This window comes from Oncorhynchus gorbuscha, linkage group LG18 (genome assembly GCF_021184085.1).
Source record: "Oncorhynchus gorbuscha isolate QuinsamMale2020 ecotype Even-year linkage group LG18, OgorEven_v1.0, whole genome shotgun sequence".
Lineage (NCBI taxonomy): Eukaryota > Metazoa > Chordata > Actinopteri > Salmoniformes > Salmonidae > Oncorhynchus > Oncorhynchus gorbuscha.
In genome coordinates, this window is record NC_060190.1 from 22,031,598 (window position 1) to 22,056,264 (window position 24,667).

At 41.3% G+C, this 24,667-nt stretch overlaps 1 protein-coding gene across 1 annotated transcript in view; it reads left to right on the plus strand.

Moving 5' to 3' along the window:
- Positions 1-1,278: 1,278 nt before the first annotated feature.
- The window catches only part of LOC124002961 (CSC1-like protein 2), a 92,247-nt gene continuing 68,858 nt past the window's right edge, over positions 1,279-24,667 (plus strand). The window contains exon 1 of the mRNA XM_046310829.1: positions 1,279-1,596. The gene's annotated coding sequence lies outside the window, so the exon portion shown is untranslated. The remainder of the gene's footprint in view (positions 1,597-24,667) is intronic.

Here is a 24,667-nt window from a genome sequence, read left to right on the forward strand (position 1 = left end):
TTACAACACCGCCAGAGCCCAGAAATCATTCATTCCCACCAGTATAAATAACTACTCACCACCCACCTGAATTGATGAACATGTCTGCTGTAGTTATTGCTTGTGATTTATGTATTTTACTAGGCAAGTCAGTTAAGAACAAATTCTTATTTTCAATGACGGCCTAGGAACAGTGGGTTCCGTGCCTTGTTCAGGGGCAGAACAACAGATTTTTACCTTGTCAGCTCAGGGACTCGATCTTGCAACCTTCCGGTTACTAGTTCAAAGATCTAACCACTCGGCTACCTGCCACCCCACTTATTGGTGATGCTGTGCTGTTGTTTGTCAAGATGCAAGACACATTTCCCAAAAGGGACACACAATAAATAACGTTTTAATATCTCATCAGAAAGTTCATACCTCTTGGTGTAACAATTTAAGTTTTGGACTCACAGTAGCAGTAACCTGGGTTTGTGTCTTGGTCGGGCTACATATTCGCTATGCTGGTGTTAGAACAAGAAGTGTGTCCCAAGGGACTTGTGAGAGAAACATGGGGATAGCAGTAGCAGACAGTAAGCATGTAGAGACCTTTGTACAACAACTAGTGACCTCATCAAGAAGTGGCAGAGTCCCGAATTGGGCTTAGCCCTGAATTTGCTACAATATTTTCAAAAACAGCAGTCTTCTGGTAGGTAGCCTAATATGGATGAGTGTAAAAATGATCATAATGGTTAATTTACGTTATCATTAGTCTTCATTTTATTTTGTGAATACTGTTACATATTTACTGATATATTTGTGCATATGTAGCAGATGGGGATCTATGAAAACTCACTCTTCATCCTGAAAGTGTCATCCCTTACGCTATTGAAATATGCATTTTTTTGGCAGTGCAATGGGTTGGAATGCTCTAGGAGGGCCGTCATTTGTGCTTGCGAGGCAGAGGTCCTGAGTTTGCGCTGGGTAATAGCCCAATCGGATGGAAGTGGCATTCACTAAGCAAGCAGCATGATCTACAGTTGCCACTTGGTTATTTGCAACTTCCATACTAATAAAATTAGGTTTTGGTGAGCTGAGTGGACTGGTTTTTAGTTAAGACAATATATTTTTTGTTCTTAAGATTTCAAGTAAATAAAACAGATGTGTTCCAATGATTCCAATGAGGTGTAACTAATAGGAAATAAATAAAATAACACTTTGCAAAATTACTTTGCATGCGTTTTTGGATAAAGGGACTTTTATTCTGAAAACCTAACGGAAGTGTTACTTTGTCGCCACCTAGTGTTTGTTGTTGGGAGAGAGGCTCACAATGGAATATGTCAGGCTTCCAATTGCCGGTAATTATTTTCCTAGCGTTCACGTCCATTTTCGGTGTCGTTCAAAGGGACTGTGAAGCAATTCGCCGCTTTTTAAACTTTTGCAACAAAAAGCCCATAATGGATTTCGAATATGTTTCTGACGCTTCTCAGTAGCTTTCTCTCGTGAGGCTGATTGCTTGATTTCCAGACCTTTTCACCTTGGTGGTGGATTTGTAACGATATATTTAGCCTCTCTCGTTTGGGATATTGCCATTGGAGCAAGAGAAGACGCAAACATAAATTCAAATTGGATTGCCAGGTAAATGACGATGCGGCTTCATTTAATTTGTTTTGACATATGGCCAGAAGGTATAGACCTACATACAATATATACTATTGCGAGGGTTCACGTGTTTAAAAATGTTGACGCAGCGCAGCAATCATGCAGAATCGCATTCGCACTATTGTGCTCTGGGCCTGTCACGCCTATAGGCTAGTTGAGGGATAACCTACTTTAATATAATTTTATAGTATTCTAGACCATTTGAAGAATTATTTCAAAACCAAACAACGTCGTGTCGTATGATCTAATTGACGTTCTAAGAACCGCATTTAAAATAATTTTGCGCTGAGCTGTCTTTGCAGAAAGACTTTGTAGGATCCAGTGAGAGGAACGGTCTTGAGTCTAGCCCAGTTTCTAGACAGATATTGTAATCTTCATCTAGCAGCATAGGGTAACGTGGGGTAACTGACCCTTCTGTAATTCTCACAGAAACTAATTTGTAACACTTTTCCTGGCTGGCACTACTCGAGTTAAGCTAAAAATGTTATCTATCTAATCTACATTTTTAAGTCACTAACATAACTATTCTGAGGTAAATTTATCTAATATTTAATAATTTGGAAAAATAAATTACTATATAGTACCACCTACTCATTCCAGAGTTTTTCTTTATTTTTACTATTATTCTACAATGTAAAAAATAAAGAAAAACACTTGAATGAGTAAGTGTCCATACTTTTGACTGGTACTGTGTTTGTGTGATATAGAGAACAAATATATATATTATTGTGATTTTTCTAAGTTACAGTTCATATAAGGAAATCAGTCAATTGAAATAAATTCAGTAGGACTTAATGTATGGATATCACTTGACTGTGCAGTGGTGCAGCAATTGGAGGGCATAGGCCCACCCACTTGAGTGCCAGGCCCAGACAACCAGAATGAGTTTTTTTCCCCTCAAAGGGTTTTATTACAGACACAAATATTCCTCAGTTTCATCAGCTTTTCGGGTGGCTGGTCTCAGACGATCTGACAGGTGAGGAAGCCATATGTTGAGGTCCTGGGCTGGTGTGGTTACACGTGGTTGTGAAGCCGTTTGGACGTACTGTCAATTTCTCTAAAATTATGTTGGAGGTGGCTTATGGTAGAGAAATAGCAACATGTCTGGTGGACATTCCTGCAGTCGGCATGCCAAATGCACGCTCATTCAACTTGACATTTGTGGCATTGTGTTGTGTGACAAAACTGCACATTTAGTGGCCTTTTATTGTCCCCAGCACAAGGTCCACCTGTGTAATATTCATGTTGTTTAATTAGCTTCTTGATATGTCACACCTGTCAGGTGAATGCATTATCTTGGCAAAGGAGAAATGCTCACTAACAGGTTGTGTTTTTGTTCAATATATGTAGATTACTGTATTCAGACCTCTTGACTTATTCCACATTTTGTTATGTTACCTTGTTCTAAAATGTGTTCAATTGTTTCTTTCCCACTCATCTATCTACACACAATACCCCATAATGACAAAGCAAAAAAGTTTTTTAGAAATTTTGCCAAAAATGTCAAACATATGTGACATTTCAGTGTTCAGACCCTTTACTCAGTACTTTGTTGAAGCACCTTTGGAGCGATTACAGCCTCAAGTCTTCTTGGGTGTGACGCTACAAGCTTGGCACACCTGTATTTGGGAAGTTTCTCCCATCCTTCTCTGCAGATCCTCTCAAGCCTGTTGGGTCGGGAGTGTCGCTGCACAGCTATTCCCAGGTCTCTCAAGGGATGTTCAAGTCCGGGCTCTGGCTGGGCCACTCAAGGACATTCAGAGGCTTGTCCCGAAGCCATTCCTGCGTTGTCTTGGCTGTGTGCTTAGGGTTGTTGTCCTGTTGGAAGGTAAACCTCCACACCAGTCTGAGGTCCTGAGTGCTCTGGAGCAGGTTTTCATCAATGATCTCTCTCTGTACTTTCCTCCGTTCATCTTTCCCTCGGTCCTGACTAGTCTCCCAGTCCCTGCCGCTGAAAAACATCCTCACAGCATGATGTTGCCACCACTGTGCTTCACTGTAGGGATGGTCTCAGGATTCTTCCAGACTTGACACTTTAATCTTGTTTCTCATGGTCAGAGTCCTTTAGGTGCCTTTTGGCAATCTCCAAGCTGGCTGTCATGTGCCTTTTACTGAGGAGTGTCTTCCGTCTGGCCATTCTAACATAAAGGTCTGATTGGTGGAGTGCTGCAGAGATATTTGTCCTTCTGGAAGGTTTTTCCATATCCACAGAGGAACTCTAGAGCTCTGTCAGAGTGACCATTGGTTTCTTGGTCACCTCCCTGACCAAGGCCTTTCTCCCCTGTTTGCCCAGTTTGGCCAGATGGCCAGCTCTAGGAAAATTATTATTATTAAAATCCATTTAAGAATGACTGTGTTCTTGGGGATCTTCAATGCTGCAGACTTTTCTTTATTTTTTTTCTTTATATATATATCTTTTTTGGGATACCCTTCCCCAGGTCTGTACCTCGACACAATCCTGTCTCGGAGCTCTACGGACAATTCCTTCGACCTCATGGCTTGGTTTTTGCTCTGACATGCACGGTCTACTGTGGGATGTTATATAGACCGGTGTGTCTTTCCAAATCAAGTCCAATCAATTGAATTTGCTAAAGGTGGACTCCAAGTTGTAGAAACATCTTAAGGATCATCAATGGAAACAGAATGCTTCTGTTTTTTCTTTGCCATTATGGAGTATTGATGAGGGGGAAAAAACAGTTTAATCCATTTTAGAATAATGCTGTAAATGAACAAAATGTGAAAAGTCAAGGGGTCTGAATATTTTCAAAATGTACTGTATGCATGACCATGGTGGCAAGTGAAAGAACACTTTGGAGATGATTGGGAAATTATCAGACCAATAGTGAGGACACAACATTTTCACCTGACACAAGAATCCAAACATTACACTGTTTATTTTGGTGCATTTTACATTTACTTCACTTTTCAATAACTAAATTTGAAAATACTCTGAATACATTCAGTGATGTAAGAATATTCATTTACATTTTGGATTAGGTGCAAGATAAGAAAAAAACCATTACAAGGGTTTGAGTGAGAGGCCACCTGGAAACACCAGTTAGACCACACCTTTGCAAGCTGCACAGTTCCTAAGTAATTTCAATGCAGTTTTATGACTCAAGGAAAGAGCCTTCAACTATGAAGGTTCTTTTTTATTTTTTTATATAAAAAAAAAATTTAATGTCTTCCTGCTTTGCCATTTGAGGAATTTGAAGCAAACATGCTTATGGCTTTTTGTTTGGAACAAAATGACTGTTTTTGCAATCCAAAAAACGTTTCATTATGAATCACAATCTGGGTCAGGTGGGTATCGTGAAAGCTTATTCTATTGCCAGCACAGCTAGCTAATTTATAAAATTGCAATCTTAGTGTTAAGCTTTGTCAAACAAACATGTCAGACAAAAGGATTGTAATTTTACATTTTCAAATATGGAAATGGTGAAGTGCACATTTTGGACTCATGGGTGTGTGGTTTGCTTGTGTGACATCAAAGCGGTTTTTGTTATAATCCTCAATGTCTCATCTTTCAGAACACCGACTCCTTTTGAGTTAGGTGCTTGTCAATGACAAGGATAACTGGCTGTGAGTGGAAAGAACTACTACACGGAAGCAAAATATAATTGTTTTCCAAAATATCATTGTTTTAATTGCAAAACTTGAGTTTTAGAACCGTTTGGCCCATCGGGTGAAAGCGGGGAGGGAGGAGCGCCCTTCTCAAATCTAACAGTAATCTGCTCATCCATGTTGTCAAAGATGCAGCATAGTACATCATCCAGAAACACACATCGCTTTAACATAAAATAAATGTAACATTTTTCAAGGCAGTTTTCATTGGGAAGGCAGATAAAACATTCTCGGAACAAATCACTTTTGCATGGGAAAACACAGATCCCAAGTAATTGCTTAATTATGTCACTTTTGTTTGGAGCAGACTTCACCATCGGACCGAGCGGGGCACCTGGCTCACCCCCGGGAGGCAGCCCGTTTCCAAATTGAATGCAATCAACTTTTAGTCTATGCAAAACACGCCTGCCCAGGTGAGATTAATCAAACCCCCTCATGGATTACACCTCGGGTGTGAAACAGACAGGTGTGTGCCCGGATAGTGAAAACAACATTGAATCCATCTATGTTTGGTTTTACATTAGAGGTGGGTGGTTGCATCTAGCAATTGTATTGACTTATTTATTGAGTTTCTTGTGTTCGAGACCACCTAAAGCAAGACTCATTCAAGACCGAACAATGGGTCCAAGACCGAGACCAGAAAAACATCCAATTCAAGACCATGATTGTAATTCTGTCAAATCACCACCATAATAAGAGTTCAAAATGTCCAGTATTTCTGAACAACATATGGATTCTTTAGCCATTCAGAAGTGAACAAATGCATGCTGAGGTAAAACAGAGCTGCTCTACAAATTATTATTAACCCAGACACAGTGAGGAAGAATGGGTCTTCTAAGCCTTCAGAGAAGATTAATAAAATCATTCTAATATTATTTTCAATGATTTTCGGATTTCATTGCTTCAGTTTTTTTTAAAGAAAGGGAAAAAAGATCCAATCAGCATTTGTATTTGCTGGTCTCTGGGGAGATACAGTAAATCTAGCTAGATAAGTCAACTATTGGCTAGGCCATCAGAAGCTGTATAGAAGGCATCTGCCATTCACCTGTATTATGGCAAAAGTGACAGTGAAATCAACCTATCACATTTGGACAGTTTTAATAAAATGTAAGTGAACTTCTGCCTTCTCGAAGGCCAACGGGTCACAATAACGAGCAGTAGTTTTCCCCCATGGTCTAGCTAGCTAGCTTTTGTTGTCGGCTAGTTTGCGGAGGCTGCAGCAGGTGTTGTTGGTAATTTGTTATCTTCTCCCCTTTGAAGACTAACTTCCAACAGGAAGTCCAGTTTTAAATGATCATCTGGTGACTGGAACTGTTTTTTTTAATGCAGCACACCTGCTGCTGATAGCTTGAAGCATTGTTGCATTTCAACTTTAGGTCACCGCTTACTTTGGGTTCTAAACGTAAAAAATGTCAGCGTGAATGGACTGCTTAACATCATGCTGTGTGTGACTGCTGTCTTTTTATCGGCCCTGTGTAGTGGTGCCTGGAGAAGTGGGAAAGGCACCCTGTGTGTGAAATCCTATGTTTCACTGGTGATGTTGTAAGTCCACAACAATGCTTAAGCAACATCAATCTGATTGGGTGGGCCTGGCTCCCCAGTGGGTGGGTCTGTGTCCACCCATGCCTATTCCCCTGATGCAAACAGCGCATGACAATTGGGCATCATAAATGCCTACTAACAAACACTTCCGACCAAACTTTTTCAATACCTGGTTTTCATATCCATTGTTGCCTTAGTTAGCATTTACTGGGAGATATCTTTCCTACCCTACTGGCTACCGATGTCATTCTTCCGTGAGCTGCTCCTTACCAAAGCCAGTTGAGTGCTGTGCGCTCTTCCTGCCTGCAGATGATATTCTGCTGAAACTAGGCTATGTGTGTGGCGCTCGTGAATATACAGTATTTCATGTGTTTTGCGATGTGTGTAGGCTACTTTGTGCATGATTTCTCTATTGTACTACATAATTTATAAGCCTTATACCTCCACTACGCTACTTTGATACGCATCAGTAGGGATTAAGAAGTGAGTTTATGCAATGCCAACTGAAGAAGAAAGAAAAAGGTGTGTGTATATGGCTTATACCGGGTGTATAACTTCCACTGCACCACTGGGCCGTTGTGTTTTACTAAAAGTGTAATCTCCCTTAGCCGTGGAAAGTAAGGTTGCTGAGGGTTATAATAATAATATTACTATTAATTTTTTTTTTATTCACAGGTAGTGCACTGGGCCTTTACTAATCAATTAAATTGTATTTGTCACATAGACATGGTTAGAAAATGTAATTGCGAGTGTAGCGAAATGCTTGTGCTTCTAGTTCTGACAGTAATAATATATAACAAGTAATCTAACAATTCCCCAACAACTACTTAATACACACATCTGAAGGGGTGAATGAGAATATGTACATATAAATATATGGATGAGTGATGGCCGAGTGGCATAAGCAAGGTGCAATAGATGGTATAAAATACAGTATATACATGGAAGATATGTAAACATTATTAAAGTGGCATTATTTAGAGTGCGTTGTATAAAGTGACTAGTGATCCATTTGTGGCCAGTGGTTGGGTCTCAATGTAGGCAGCAGCCTCTGAGTTAGTGATTGCTGTTTAGCAGTCTGATGGCATTGAGAGAGAGAGAGCTGTTTTTCAGTCTCTCGGTCCCAGCTTTGATGTACCAGTACTGGTCCCGCCTTCTGGATGGTAGAGGTGTGAACTGGCAGTGGCTCGGGTGGTTGATGCCCTTGATGATCTTTTTGGCCTTCCTGTGACATTGGGTGCTGAAGGTGCTGTAGTTTGCCCCTGGTGATGCATTGTGCAGACAGCACCACCCTCTGGAGAGCCTTGCGGTTGAGGGCGGGGCAGTTGCCGTACCAGGCTGTGATACAGCCCGACAGGATGCTCTTGATTGTGCATCTGTAAAAGTTTGTCAGGGTTTTGGGTGACAAGCCAAATTTCTTCAGCCTCCTGAGGTTGAAGAGGCACTGTTGCGCCTTCTTCACCACAGTGTCTGTGTGGGTGGACCTTTTCAGTTTGTCTGATGTGTACGCCAAGGAACTTAGAACTTTCCACCTTCTCCACTGCTGTCCCTTCGATGTGGATAGGGGGTGCTCCCTCTGCTGTTTCCTGAAGTCCACGATCATCTTTGTTTTGTTGATGTTGAGTGAGAGGTTGTTTTCCTGACACCACACTGAGTGGTGCCCTCACCTCCTCCCTGTAGGCTGTCTCGTCATTGTTGGTAATCAAGCCCACTACTGTCGTCTGCAAACTTGATGATTGAGTTGGAGGCGTGCATGTCCACGCAGTCGTGGGTGAACAGGGAGCACAAGAGAGGGCTGAGCATGCACCCTTGTGGGGCCCCAGTGTTGAGGGTCAGCGAAGTGGAGATGTTGTTTCCTACCTTCACCACCTGGTGGCGGCCCATCAGAAAGCCCAGGACCCAATTGCACAGGGCGTGGTCGAGACCCAGGGTCTCCAGCTTGATGATGAGCTTGGAGGGTACTATGGTGTTGAATTCTGAGCTGTAGTCAATGAACAGCATTCTTACATAGGTATTCCCTTTGTCCAGATGGGATAGAGCAGTGTGATGGCGATTGCGTCGTCTGTGGACCTGTTGGGGTGGTATGCAAACTGAAGTGGGTCTGGAGTGGCCGGTAAGGTGGAGGTGATATGATCCTTGACTAGTCTCTCAAAGCACTTCATGATGACAGAAGTGAGTGCTACGAGGCGGCAGTCATTTAAGTTTGCCTTCTTGGGTACAGGAACAATGGTAGCCATCTTAAAGCATGTGGGGACAACAGATTGGGATAGGGAGCGATTGAATGTGTCCGTAAACACACCAGCCAGCTGGTCTGCGCATGCTTTGAGGACGCGGCTAGAGATGCCGTCTGGGCCAGCAAACCAATATGGATGTCGGTTGCGCAAGACAGTTTTTACTTAATTTATTTTTTAAAGCATCTTAGCGTTGACCATAAAGGTAGTTTTCTAATTAATGCACGATTCAATAGTTGGAGTTTTTGCTCTGTCCCTTTCTCTGCTGTTCTCATTCTAATGGAATCCATAAAAAACAAAATCCTGTCCTCAAAACATTTACATCAAAAGGTGCAAAGGTATGGGCAAAGACAAAGACACAAGACATAAGACATCCACATCAAATAAAATATATTTTTCTTAAATATGAAATACTTTTTGTGCAGTATTAATTGACCATCCTTACAAACCACTTAATGTAAATTAACATTACTGTATTGTATATAGCCTGGTCATCTAGGTTTGTACCTGTAGGCTTTTCATCACCATGAAGAAAAACAATGACCAATACAGTGTTTGAGTACATTGAGACATCAAGAGGTTTGTGATGATGCGATGTGGCTCAGTTGGTAGAGCATGGCGCTTGTAATGCTAGGGTTGTGGGTTCGATTTCTACGGGGGGACCAGTATGTAAATGTAAACTCACTACTGTAAGTTGCTCTGGATAAGAGTGCCTACTAAAATGGAAAAGGAATGAATAGACGATTTCTGTTTTCACATAAGTTGCATTTGCAAAGTATTTCAAGAATCTGGAAAATTTATATCAAGCAAGTAATTTTTATATTCCTCAAGTATTATCAGAATAACTGTTTTGTACCGATAATTATCAGACTCCAATTACAAATGCTGGTAAACATTCAAATACATATTTGTTTAAAAATAAAATCTGAAAAGCAGTGCACTGGGCCTTGTATTAACAGACTGATATAGATGCCTTTTGCGCGGGCAATGCCAGGGTCATGGGTTAGGTTCCTGCTGCACTAACTATTGTATAAGAGGTAATGCTAATGGCATGCAGACAACCTGGGTTCAAACCCAGATGGTAACACATTTATGCAACCTTAATTTTCTGTGGAGACTTTCAGCATGTGCATGTACCCACTAGAATTCTGCACAACCACTATTGATAGAGGTGTGAAAGTATCTTTCAGAGTCTGCCACAGACACGCACATTTTTATGATCTTCATGGTTGAGTCAAGTTTCATGGAGTTGGGATGATTTGGAAATAAGTCTGACTTTATTGTCATATCCCAGTTGCGTAAAAATATGTATATATAAATTGTCTTTTTTTTCATGAAAAATTTGTCAATCAATTAAATTTGAGGACCTCCTTACAAAATAATAAGGTATTGAAATGGTTTGCTGTCCATAGCTTTTCTGTCAAAATGATAACTAGATTCTATATTTTGTAGTCTGTAGCCAACACCGATATGTTGATCATCATCCATTTACCCCATTGTGTTTTGGGGAGTGCATGTAACTCTTCAATCTAGTCATAAGGTGAATGCACCAATTTGTAAGTCGCTCTGGATAAGAGCGTCTGCTAAATGACTTAAATGTAAATGTAAATAAAGTCCCTTCCCATTAGATCAGGGGTGTCAAACTCATTCCATGGAGGGCCAAATGTCTGCAGTGTTTTTTTTTTCCAATTCAGACCTAGACAACAAGATGAGGGAAGTTCCTTACTAATTAGTGACCTTAATTCATCAATCAAGTACATGGGTGGTGTGATAACCCTCAGACACTCGGCCCTCCATGGAATGAGTTTGACACGTGCATTACAATGTCCCAGGGTATTTTGAAATACGCCAGGTATGATTTCCAATACAATACCAATAAGGTATGATTTTCAGAAGGCTACTAATTTGGATACCACCCAATCCATATTTCCAATGGCTCTGTGTTTTATGACATGGAAGTATTGGAGAGAGAGTCATTATCTTTTGTTTTTATGTGGGGTGATTCTAATATTTTATATTTTATACCTTTAAAGTCATTCTTTCACTCTCTCTCATTCTGTCTCATTTTCTCTTCTCTCACTATCTCCTGTTTTCTCTCTCTGTATCTACCTTTTCAAGTACATTTACTGGTTACCTTGGGTCTGTGTAATGGACAGTGTTTGAAATTCAGTGAGAGAGCTCCTGCATGGGACCCAATCTACTGCAGCTAATGAGCGAAGATAAGAATTCTGTGTCCGAGAGAGAGAGGGGTGCGGAGTCGTAACACAGCACTTGTTCAACTTCACTACAGCATGTCCTTCCCATTGATTAGGCTGGGTCAGCTTCACCTTGTTCCTAGGGCAGAATGTATATTTATAATCTAGTCTTTAACTCAGGTTTACGATACGGATACATACGACCAATGTACAAACGGGCTATGTAAGTGGTAACAAATACATGGACAGTCATGGGACTTCTACGAGATGTTTCTGTGTTTGTTGATAAGCACTGCACTCATGTTAAGCGGGTGCGTTCTAATAGGCTACCTAGACATTTTTTTCGCCTCTCTCTGCCCCTTTTCTCCTTGTTGCACACTTTCTATCTGTTTGGAGCAGATAATCTCACTCTTGCAGAAGAACATGTCCGGTGCAGATATGTGATAATGAGCAGCCTGCTATATAACAATCCACATAAGTTTCCCTTTGAGAAATTGCTATGATTGTAAAAATAATTGGCTTGTATACATACCACTGGAATATAGTTCTTGTTTTGGCCTAAAATAGATACAAAGTACTTCTAGAATTCAAAATTATACATTCAAAAGTAGTCTATTTTATATGGAGGGAGTATAGTGGATTCTAGTATTCATAAATGGTTATGATTGTAATTTGTTATGATGCGAAGTCTACTGCTGTTTGATGCAGTGTTGTGTGTCCTGTTCCATTGCAGTGTTGTTGACAGCATAACCCCCCCCCCCTTTCCCACAAACCAAACACTGGTCAGAGGCAGGTTGGTCATAAGAACCTCATGCGCTCTGTTAACCAGACTAAATGCTAATGTTGAATTTGGTTATGTAGCCAACAATGTTATGGCACTCTTAGTCACGGATACACTGACTCTGTACACCTTAATGGGTGTGTACCTATTGTTGTATTGAGAAATATCTACTATTCAGCTGTTCTGATGTTTTGACTTGCAGTAATGACATGAGGGTTTCTGATGCAGTGTATGAATCATGTACGTCAGGAGATGTTCGTCGATCTGCACATTGAAAAGCGATACTGACTGACTGATAGGTTTTGATTCGGTGCTTGGTAGCACATTCCGACATATAGAATTATCAATGGTTGCTGTTGGTTCTTATTTTTAGAGATCGACAGATTAATCGCAATGGCCGATTTTTAATTAGGGCCGATTTTCAGGTTTTCATAACAATCGGTAATCTTTATTTTTGGACGCCGATTATGGGCGATTACATTGCACTCCAAGTGGCAGACTGGCTACCTGTTACGCGAGTGCAGCAAGGAGGCAAGGTAAGTTGCCAACTAGCATTAAACTTACCTTATAAAAAACAATCAATCTTAACATAATCACTAGTTAACTACACATGGTTGATGATATTACTAGCTTGTCCTGCGTTGGATAAAGTCAATGTGGTGCCTGTTAATTTATCATCAAATCACAGCCTACTTCGCCAAATGGGTGATGATTTAACAAAAGCACATTCACGTCAGGGTATATGCAACAGTTTGGGCCGCCTGGCTCGTTGCGAACTGTGTGAAGACAGTTTCTTCCTAGCAAAGACCGTAATTAATTTGCCAGAATTGTACTTAATTATGACATGAGGTTGTGCAATGTAACATACATATTTGCACTTATGGTTGCTACCCGTTCGATAAAATACGGAACGGTTATGTATTTCACTGAAAGAATAAACGTTTGGTTTTCAAAACGATAGTTTCCAGATTAACCATATTAATGACCTAAGGCTCGTATTTCTGTGTGTTTATTATATTGTAATTAAGTCTGATTTGATATTTGATAGAGCAGTCTGACTGAGCGGTGGTAGGCAGCAGCAGTCTCGTAAGCATTCATTCAAACAGCACTTTCCTGCGTTTGCCAGCAGTTCTTCGCAAGGCTTGAAGCACAGCGCTGGTTATGATTTCAAGCCTTTCAACTCCTGAGATTAGGCTGGCAATACTATAGTGCCTATAAGAACATCCAATAGTCAAAGGTATATGAAATACAAATGGTATAGCGAGAGAGAGTGCTATAATAACTACAACCTAAAACTTCTTACCTGGGAATATTGAAGACTCATGTTAAAAGGAACCACCAGCTTTCTCATGTTCTGAGCAAGGAACTTAAAAGTTAGCTGTGTTTTTGCATTATTTAAACCAAATTGAACATGTTTCATTATTTTATTTGAGACTAAATTGATTTTATTTATGTGTTATATTAAGTTAAAATAAGTTCATTCAGTATTGTTGTAATTGTCATCTATCTATCTAATCTCGTCCAATTAATCGGTATTGGCTTTTTTTGGTCCTCCAATAATTGGTATCTGCGTTGAAAAATCATAATTGTTCGACCTTATTTCCATGTGACATTAAATGTGATCTCTGTAGCTGTTGGCTCTGTTATGGAGCAGAAAGATCGATTGGCTCTCTTGTTTGAACAAGACATGGCTGAGATGTTTGGCCAGCTTTGGACAAGTTCAGCACAGACTTCTCAGGTGCAACCCAGCGCCTTGAACATGGCTCAATTTGCACACAAATGTTTTATGTGAATTAATGTATCTATTTGTGTTTTCGACCATCCCCAAATTGAAGCGATGGATCGTTTGACAAATATAATGAACCATGATTGAAGTGTTGGTTTCTTGCTTTTTGTTTAAGGAACAATGGTATGTAGACAAGGGACTTTCACTCTTGAATATTTAATATCTTTTCGACCACAGTGGAGCTGCTTGGTATGGTGAGTGAAGACGACAAGATGTTCCAGTTGAAAGTATGGCGATCAATAGTATTTGTGTCTGTAGGCCGAGGGTTAGCACTAGCAGCCAGTCCTTCAGAAATTGGTGCTGAACCTGGCAGTGTGTCAGTGAAGGATGGGACAAAACTCACACACAGACACACACAAACCTAGACATATGGGTTGTGATGCAGGACACACGCACTAACTAACCTTGGATGTTGGTGAATAATGGGGTTTGTATTTCGCCGCTGTACCCTGACAGTTTGCCATGGCGCAAGGCCCCAGGCCTGTGTTAATAATAGGAACATAGTTGTCAGCAATGACATGGGGAATTTACGACTTGCTATCCATGTGATGCCCTTCTATATATTTCATATTTACTTGCTGTCTACATGGGCTAGAGAAGTTAATTATTATTTATATATCCGTAAGTAGATAATTAATCTGTTGGTTATCGCTCAATATTGTTTATGCTCCATGCTACTGGCAATTCCAAAACAGCTGAGTGTTTCTTGGTGAGTTCCTGCAAACTCATATAAGGAAATAAATTCATTAGCCCCTAATCTATTGATTTTCACATGACTGGGAATAAAGATTTTTTTTTAAATTAAAAGATAGAGGCGTGGATGAGAACCGGTCATAGATCCAGGGTGACCACATCTCCTTCACATAGAGATTATCAGGCTGCTGATTGTGGCCCGTGGAATGTTTCAATTCTTTTCAATGGCTGTGCGAAGTTGCTGGATATTGGCGGGAACTGGAACATGCTGTCGTACATGTCGATCCAGAGCATTGCAAACTTGCTCAATGGGTGACATGTCTGGTGAGTGTGCAGTCCATGGAAGAACTGGGACATTTTCAGCTTCCAGGAATTGTGTACAGATCCTTGCGACATGGTGCCATGCATTATCATGCTGAAATGTGAGGTGAAGGCGGAGGGTGAATGGCACGACAATGGGTCTCGGGATCTCGTCACGGTATCTCTGTGCATTCAAATTGCCATCAATAAAATGCAATTGTGTTCGTTGTCCGCAGCTTATGCCTGCCCATACGTAACTTTGACAACAGCAAACCGCTCGCCCAAACAACGCCATACATGTAGGCTGCTTGGACGTATTGCCAAATTCTCTTAGATTACATAGGAGGTGGATTATGGTAGAGGAGTTAACATTTAATTATCTGTCAACAGCTCTGGTAGACATCCCTGTAGTCAGCATGCCAATTGCATGCTCCCTCATCATGAGATGCATGTGGCCTTGTATTGTGTGACACAACTGCACATTTTAGTGGCATTTTATTGTCTCCAGCACAAGGTGCACTTGTGTAATGATCATGCTGTTAATCAGCTTTTTGATATGCCACACCTGTCAGGTGGATGGATTATCTTCTCAAAGGAGAAATGCTCACTGATAGGAATGTTAAAAAAATTGATGCACACAATTTTAGTGAAATGAGTTTTGTATGTGTGTGGAACATTTCTGGGATCTTTTATTTCAGCTCAGGAAACATGGGACCAAAACGTTACATACTGCGTTTATATTTTGCTTCCGTGTATTTATCCACAATCATAATATTATGTAACTTTTGTGCCCAAATTAGACGTTAAGAGTTTCACTGGAGTAGTGGTGTAAGAAATAGACTAAATTATGGTATTCTGCCACGTCTTGCCTTTTGACTCAATAAAATTATTGTTGTATAAAGTCTATCCCAGTAGGTTATTTTATTGCATAATATATTCTGCTTGGCAGTTAAATCCAGCAGAAATGGTTTGAATGGTATCTGAAGCTTCCCTATATGAATGGACTAGGATAATTATTTAGTTTACAGAACTTTTGTTCTCACACAGTCCGGACGGGGGGGAGGGGTGTGACAATGTTGGGATGGGCTGAGGGGTTTCCATGTCAGGAAGTGCAGAGGGCTTTCCATGTCCTCCACCATGAGTCACATGTTTCCACTGCACCCTGGCAGCCCATTGAGTGTTCATTGTTACATCTGTGAGTGTTGTATTGGGGAGTGAAAGAAAGAGGGAGGGAGAGTGTGTTGAGGTGTGGAGAGAAAACAAAGGCCTGTGGGTAACAGGGATTTCGCTGGTCTGCAGTGACAAAGACGAAAGGTCCATTCATATTAAAACAGTGGGATGATTTAAAAAAATAATTGTCACTTGTGTGAATAAGAGTTTGGGCAGTCTGGCCTCGAGTCGGATGCATTTTTACCCAGAATGTAATTTTGTTTGTCTGCCGACCTGCAATCACGCTGCATTTGTGCAGGCCACAGGTGACCATAACTTGGACCAATGTATTTATTTGATCTAACTTTTATTTTATCAGGGAGTCCTACTCAAATCAAATGTTAGTCACATGCGCCGAATACAACAGGTGTAGACCGTACAGTGAAATGCTTACTTACAAGCCCCTAACCAACAATGCAGTTTCAGAAATATGAATAAGAAATAAAAGGTACAAGTAATTAAAGAGCAGCAGTAAAATAACTATAGCGAGACTATATACAGGGGCGTACCGATACAGAGTCAATGTGGGGGGCACCGGTTAGTCGAGGTAATATGTACATATAGGTAGAGTTATTAAAGTGATTATGCATAGCTAATAAGAGTAGCAGCAGCGTAAAAGAGGGGGTGGGCAATGCAAATAGTCTGGGTAGCCATTTGATTAGATGTTCAGGAGTCTTATGGCTTTGAGGTAGAAGCTGTTTAGAAGCCTCTTGGTCCTAGACTTGGCACTCCGGTACCGCCTGCCATGCTGTCGCAGAGAGAAGTCTATGTGGGGTGGCTGGAGTCTTTGACAATTTTTAGGGCCTTCCTCTGACACCGCCTGGTATAGCGGCCCTGTATGGCAGGAAGCTTGGCCCCAGTGATGTACTGGGCCATATGCACAACCTTCTGTAGTGCCTTGCGGTCGGAGGCCAAGCATTTTCCATACCAGGCAGTGATGCAACCCGTCAGGATGCTCTCGATGGTGCAGCTGTAGAACCTTTTGAGGTTCTGAGGACCCATGCCAAATCTTTTCAGTCTCCTGAGGGGGAATAGGTTTTGTCGTGCCCTCTTCAGGACTGTCTTGGTGTGCTTGGACCATGTTAGTTTGTTGATGTGGACACTAAGAAAGTTGAAGCTCTCAACCTGCTCCACTACAGCACTGTCGGTGAGAATGGGGGTGTGCTCGGTCCTCCTTTTCCTGTAGTCCACAATCATCCCTCTCTAGCTCTTCTTCATTCTTATGAGCGAGAGAGAGGGCGCTCATTATCTTTCCTTAAAGACACCGCACACATTATATATCCCAGCTGTATCTTACTCACTCACTCACACTGTCTGACTTTATTACAAACCCGTGATTGTAGCATGATTCCTCCCTGCAGGCCAAGGAAATTCAATCAGATGGATCATTTTAGATTTGTATTTTATGTGCACTTAATTGCAGCTCATGAGTTGGCCCCAAAGTGTTTCCCCTCTGGGTGTAACCCTTATACTGACATGGAATTGATCTTGTAGGAGAATTGTCCTTTTTCAATAATAATGTATATGCCTTTGTTCGCTACACACACACATATATTAATAAACCGAGTACCTTACAGTATTTTTGGCAACGGAAGGGTGGATTTTTATTTCATTAAGCCCTTTGTGTACTTTTCTGACTATCCTCTCATGAGGTCTTACGGCAATGGAAAGTAATCACATTTGTACTTATAAGACATGGGCTTTTCATCAGGATGGTTAGATGGCTGCATAACACTATGTTCAGATACAGCTATATAACACTATGTTCAGATACAGCTATATAACACTATGTTCAGATACAGCTATGAAGCCATGTCAAACAGAAAAAGGACACTTTTTCATACCAAGAGTAGTAAAAGAGCACTGTATGAAATAAAGCTGTGCACCTGGCCTTAGTTGTGCGGGGGGGGGGGGTAAGCCTGATCTAGAACTGAACCCATGTCTCTGTGACTCAGTCCAACACCTTAGTCATTACCTCAAGAGGCTCAAACCTCATGGTGAGGTTCCTACTTTGTACTTAGTTGTACAAGTTACTTTCTACTTAAAATACCCCTTTGTAAAGAATTGGTGTCAGCATTCAACTTCTGACAACAATGCAGCTAATTTGGGAATAGCCTGACTGGAACTCAGTCATGGGTCTTTGCAACTGTCGGTCAGACGCCTTAGTCATTGCGAAGAGGCTCAAACCAGTCAAGTTACTAGGTTTTGTACTAAGGTCGCTACAATGGCACACCCACAACTGAATCTGTGGTTACTTTTGTTACTTTTGAAGTTGAAAACATTTATATAACACTACTTCACAACCCCGCAATTTTTTGTTTGTTGATAAGATAAGGAGGTAGTAGGCTAAGGTATTAAGTGTTTCTGAGCCGTGTTCTTCAATCACCACAGACGAATCACAATGATCATTATCAAGGCTGGGTAGGAGGTACAACAACATATATTTTCTGTCAGATTTTCCCTATTGAGTCCACATCCTTATTTAGTCGTTGGGAAGTTCAATGTTGTCGGTAAGATCTTTGCATAGAATTCCTGTTGATAAGCTAGAATTCAGCTGGGAATATTTGCTTCTCTACTCTGATCGGACACACAAGCGAAGAGGGGAAAAAAGCATTCCATTCTCTTTTGGTAAGAGAAAGTGGGATGATTTTAGGTGTGAAAAATGGGTTGGGAACACCTCACCTTATCCATAAAGGGAATGCCGTCATCGAGTAGTAAGGCTGATGTCAATGCTAGTCCTGGGGAGTGGCAGCTGCAAGATTCATTTAAAGTCCTTAGCTTCATTTCTAAGCTGAGAACTCTGAAGCAAGCAGACATGCCATCTTTCGGGGAATGCAAATAGGCCAAACCCTTTTAATCTTATCCCTCAACAACATCAAGACCGATTGCACAGTTCATACTGATCCAACCGGTATTCGTTTATCTCCCAGTCAATCTAGGGCATGACTGTACAAGTGCTATGAACTCTGAAACAGGTTACACTGTATTACTACTCAGACAATGTATGAATCAATTGCTCTGTTTATAACTCATTCGTCCTTTGTCCAGATCTTGCCCACATTCTGATTGTGACATCTTTAGACCGATTTCGACGATTAAAAGACACATTGTGATATGATTGTGATCAGATCTTCCTGACCACTTCCGGAGGTAGTCGGTCACACGGTGCCTGGATATCAATCAAGTGTAAACCGGTCTAGATCAAACCATTTTAATCATCATCATTATACTGGTCTCTAAAATCTGACCAGTAGCACCATTCACTAATGGCATTAGTAATTATCTTTAAAATAAATATTATTTAGAAAATCTGTCAAATTATTTGCATACAGGGAGACACCAGCTGATCTGGTCACAAAGAGACACGTTTCACCACAATACAATGTGTAGAGAGTGATTGGATCATATTGATTAGATATCGAAACTCATGTTAGTGCAGGGTGTCAACAAAACTAATGACTGAAAAATATGGCTGAAGTAATGTGGTGACGTTCTTCAGGGAAGCATAACATAGCAGGCACCAATGATTTTAACTATTTAAAAACATCAACATTATTGACCTATTTTAGACCCCACTACACTGCTTGTTAAACTATGCCTTTAGATAATAATGCATTGTCCATGTAAAAACTGATATCTTTGAGTATGTTTTTTTTGTTTGTTCATGTCATAATTATTTTGTGCAAATTAGCACTATCTGTGGGATTAGATGTCAAACTTAAATCAAATCAAATTGTATTTGGCACATGCGCTGAATACAATGTGATTAGACTTAAAGGTGCTACACAGGATTTATTTTAGATTTTTATCATTGTAATTTCAGAAACTGTCCATAATATACAGTGCATTCGGAAAATATTCCGACCCCTTGACTTTTTCCAGTTTTGTTCTTCCACCAATCGACACACACTACCAAATAATGACAAAGCAAAAACAGGTTTTTAGAGTTTTTTTGTAAATGTATAAAAAAATAAAAACTAATATTACATTTACATAAGTATTCAGACCCTTTACTGAGTAATTTGTTGAAGCACCTTTCGCAGTGATTACAGCGTCGTCTTCTTGGGTATGACTCTACAAGCTTGGCACACCTGTATTTGGGGAGTTTCTCCCATTCTTCTCTGCAGATGCTCTCAAGCTCTGTCAGGTTGCATGGGGAGCGTCGCTGCAAGTCTATTTTAAGGTCTCTCCAGAGAGGTTAGCTCTGGTTCAAGTCCGAGCTCTGGCTGGGCCACTCAAGGACATTGCGAGACTTGTCCTGAATCCACTCCTGCCTATGTCTTTGCTGTGTGCTTAGGGTCGTTGTCCTGTTGGAAGGTGAACCTTTGCCCTAGTCGGAGGTCCTGAGCACACTAGAGCAGGTTTTCATGAAGGATCCCTCTGTACTTTGCTCAGTTCATCTTTGCCTCAATCCTGACTAGTCTCCCAATCCCTGCCACTGAAAAACATCCTCACAGCATGATGCTACCACCATGCTTCACCGTGGGTATGGTGGCAAGTTTCCTCCAGATGTGACGCTTGGCATTCAGACAGGATGCTGGGCATTCAGACCAGAGAATCTTGTTTCTCATGGTCTGAGAGTCCTTTAGGTGCCTTTTGGCAAACTCCAAGCGGGCTGTCATGTGCCTTTTACAGATTCAAAGTAAAAATACATTCATCATTGTGCAGGGGAATGAGGTAGATATGTACATGAAGGCAGGGTAAAGTGGCTAGGCATCAGGATAGATATGATTGTAAAAAATGTGTGTTTTTTGTTGTTGGTATGCATGTGTATGTGCATATGTAGTTTATGTGTGTAGTGTGGAGCGATTAGTGCTTTTTGAGGTGAGGTAAGTTTACCCTCTTTCTACTGTAGTCCATGATCAGCTCGTTGGTCTTACTGATGTTGAGGGAGAGGTTGTTGTCATGGCACCACACAACCAAAGTCTCTGACCTCCATCCTGTAGGCTGTCTCATCGCTGTCGGTGATCAGTTCTACCACGTCGTGACCGATGGTGTTGGAGTCGTGCGTGGCCACAGTCGTAGGTGAACAGGGAGTACAGGAGGGGGTTAAGCACACACCCCTGATGAGGCCCCCATATTGAGGATCAACATGGTGGTGTTGCCTACCTTCACGATCTGGGCCCGTCCCGTCAGGAAGTCCAGGATCTAGTTACAGAGGGAGGTGTTCAGTCCCAAGATCCCCAGGTTGGTGATGAGCTTGGTGTTGAATGCTGAGCTGTAGTCTATGCACAGCATTCTCACAGTTATTTCCCTTATTTCCCTTCTTGTCCAGGTGGAAGGGGGCATTGTGAAGTGCAGTTGAGATTGCGTCATCTGTGGATCGGTTTGGACGGTATGAGAATTTGAGTGGGTCCAGGGTGTCTGGGATGATGGTGTTGATGTGTGTCATGACCAGCCTTTCAAAATACTTCATAATTACAGATGTGAGGTTACCTTGGAGTTCTTGGAAACGGGGACAAAGGTTGAGGACAATGGTTAGAGCACTTGTCAAACTCATTCCATGGAGGGCCAAGTGTCTGCAGGTTTTCGCTCCTCCCTTGTACTTGATTGATCAATAAGGTCACTGATTGGTTAGGAACTGCTCTCACCAGGGGCGGCAGGGTAGCCTAGTGGTTAGAGCGTTGGACTAGTAACCGAAAGGCCACAAATTCAAATCACCAAGCTGACAAGGTACAAATCTGTCGTTCTGCCCCTGAACAGGCAGTTAACCCACTGTTCCTAGGCCGTCATTGAAAATAAGAATTTGTTCTTAACTGACTTGCCTAGTTAAATATAAGTAAAATAAATAAAGGTCTTAATTAATCTTTTCACATGTGAGTTCCAAATATCTCTAACTTTTGCCCCCATCGTAAGTTGTTTCATGCACATGATGTTAGAATGCACTCACTGTTCCAAAATGTGATTTACGCAACAGAACAGTAAACACGCGCTGCCTCCTAATTATCTATAGGCTATGTTTCAACTTGCCAATGTCAAATTATTTTCTAACAACATTTTTGAAACAAGGTGTGTTCCACCTCATTCGTTCACATAGAAGTAGCCCATTTCACTGTTGCGGACAATTTATATTTGAGGCTTAACTGAGCTGGACAAACATCCCTCTTCGAGGAGAGCCCTTCTCCCATTTTTCCCGCACATCAAGTATGCTGACATTTGCGCAGTCTTGCACGAACTGGCACATTTTCTGGCTGGCGCTCACGTTGTTTTCCTTACAAATAATAACTTTGGACATGTGTGCGTTCCTATTACTTTCTTTATATGATGTTTCTACTGTAGCATACATGTATGTATGGAGCATAATGGATTTAGTTTTATTCACATGTTTTCAAGTTCTGTTGACAAATAATGCATTCTGATTATGGCATAGATTGTAATGGGTGTGTGTGTGTGTGGTGTGTGTGTGTGTGTGTGTGTGTGTGTGTGTGTGAAATACCTTTTTGAAGTTTAACGAACTAGACGTTCTAAATTACCATTCTAATCACACTGGTTTGAGCTTACGCTGCAGGGACCACTGTAGAATGATCTCACCTGTTTGTCACCTTGTGAAAAGGTTAATTGGACACATTGAATGGAAGTAATGAAAAACAGTATACTCTCGGCCCTCCATGGAATGAGTTTGACATCCACGATTAGAGGAAAGAGCAAACCTTCCTTTTTGGTTTACACATCCTATTAATTCACTCTTCATAATGGATGAAGCACATGTGTAATACATTTATAATGCCTTCATATGATAATGTTACCTTTTTCTCTGTGACAAGAGACAGTTGAGATCATTGAAGCCAGTACATGACATTTCCTTTGTGTCTGGATCTTATTGAAATGTCATTGCTCTTGTGTTTGTTTGATGGATGTCTTTGCCAGTGTCTGCTTACCATGTCTCTGTCACCTTCTGTTGCCATTGTTGGGCTCTGGGAGGATTTTTCTGTTATTGGCTGTTTGTTGACACTAGTTCACAAAGCAATGAGATACACCTGCTGGAGCGCGTGCTACGAGTGGGTGCTGCTATGGTGACCAGTGAGCTGAGCTAAGGCGGGGCTTTACCTAGCAGAGACTTGTAGATAACCTGTAGCCAGTGGATTTGGCGAGGAGTATGAAGCGAGGGCCAACCAACGAGAGCGTACAGGTTGCAATGGTGGGTAGTGTATGGGGCTTTGGTGACAAAACGGATGGCACTGTGATAGACTGCATCCAATTGGTTGAGTAGAGTGTTGGAGGCTATTTTATAGATGACATCCCCGAAGTCGAGGATCCGTAGGATGGTCAGTTTTACCTGGGTATGTTTGGCAGCATGAGTGAAGGATGCTTTTATATATGAAGCCGATTTTAAGTTTGGATTGGAGATGCTTAATGTGATTCTGGAAGGAGAGTTTACTGTCTAACCAGACACCCAGGTATTTGTAGTTGTCCACGTATTCTAAGTCAGAGCCGTCCAGGGTAGTGATGCTGGACGGCGAGCAGGTGCGGGCAGTGATCGATTTGAATAGCATGCATTTAGTTTTACTTGCGTTTAAGAGCAGTTGGAGGCCACAGAAGAAGAATTGTATAGCATTGCAGCTCGTCTGCAGGTTAGTTAACACAGTGTCCAAGGAGGGGCCAGAAGTACACAGAATGGTGTCGTCTGCGTAGAGGTGGAGCAGAGAATCACCAGCAGCAAGAGCAACATCATTGATGTACACAGAAAAGGGAGTCGGCCCGAGAATTGAACCCTGTGGCACACCCATAGAATGTCAGAGGTCCGGACAGCAGTCCCTCCGATTTGACACACTGAACTCTATCAGAGAATTAGTTGGTATACCAGGCGAGGCAATCATTTGAGAAACCAAGGCTGTCGAGTCTGCCAATAAGAATGTTGTGATTGACAGTCGAAAGCCTGGCCAGGTCGATGAATACGGCTGCAAAGTAATGTATCTTATCGATAGCGGTTATGATGACGTTTAGAACCTTGAGTGTGGCTGATGTGCACCCATGTCCAGCTCTGAAACCAGATTGCATAGCGGAGAAGGTATGGTGGGATTCAAAATGGTCAGTAATCTGTTTGTTAACTTGGCTTTCGAAGACCTTAGAAAGACAGGTTAGGATAGATATAGGTCTGTAGCAGTTTGGGTCTAGAGTGTCACCCCCTTTGAAGAAGGGGATGACCGCGGCAGCTTTCCAATCTTTGGGAATCTTAGACGATACGAAAGAGTTTGAACAGGCTAGTAATAGGGGTTGCGACAATTTCGGCAGATCATTTTAGAAAGAGAGGGTCCAGATTGTCTAGCCCGGCTGATTTGTAGGGGTCCAGATTTTGCAGCTCTTTCAGAACATCAGCTATCTGGATTTGGATAAAGGCCTTGTCATTCCATTACCAAAAACTCACATATCGTAAAGATTTTTTTCGAATTGCTCTCCTTCATGAGGAGGAAGGATAATGAAAGTTCACAGAAGTAACAAGTAAAAGTAGACATCAGAAAGAACTCACACCCCGTGACATTTTTTTCCCCCACGTTTTGTTGTTACAGTCTGAATTTAAAATGTATTCCATTTTGTTTTTGTGAACCTGGCCAACACACACTACACTATAATGTCAAAGTGGAATTATGTTTTTAGACATTTTTACAAATGACATTTTAAAGCTGAAATGTCTTGAGTCAATAAGTATTCAACCCTTTTGTTATGGTAAGCCTAAATCAGTTGATGT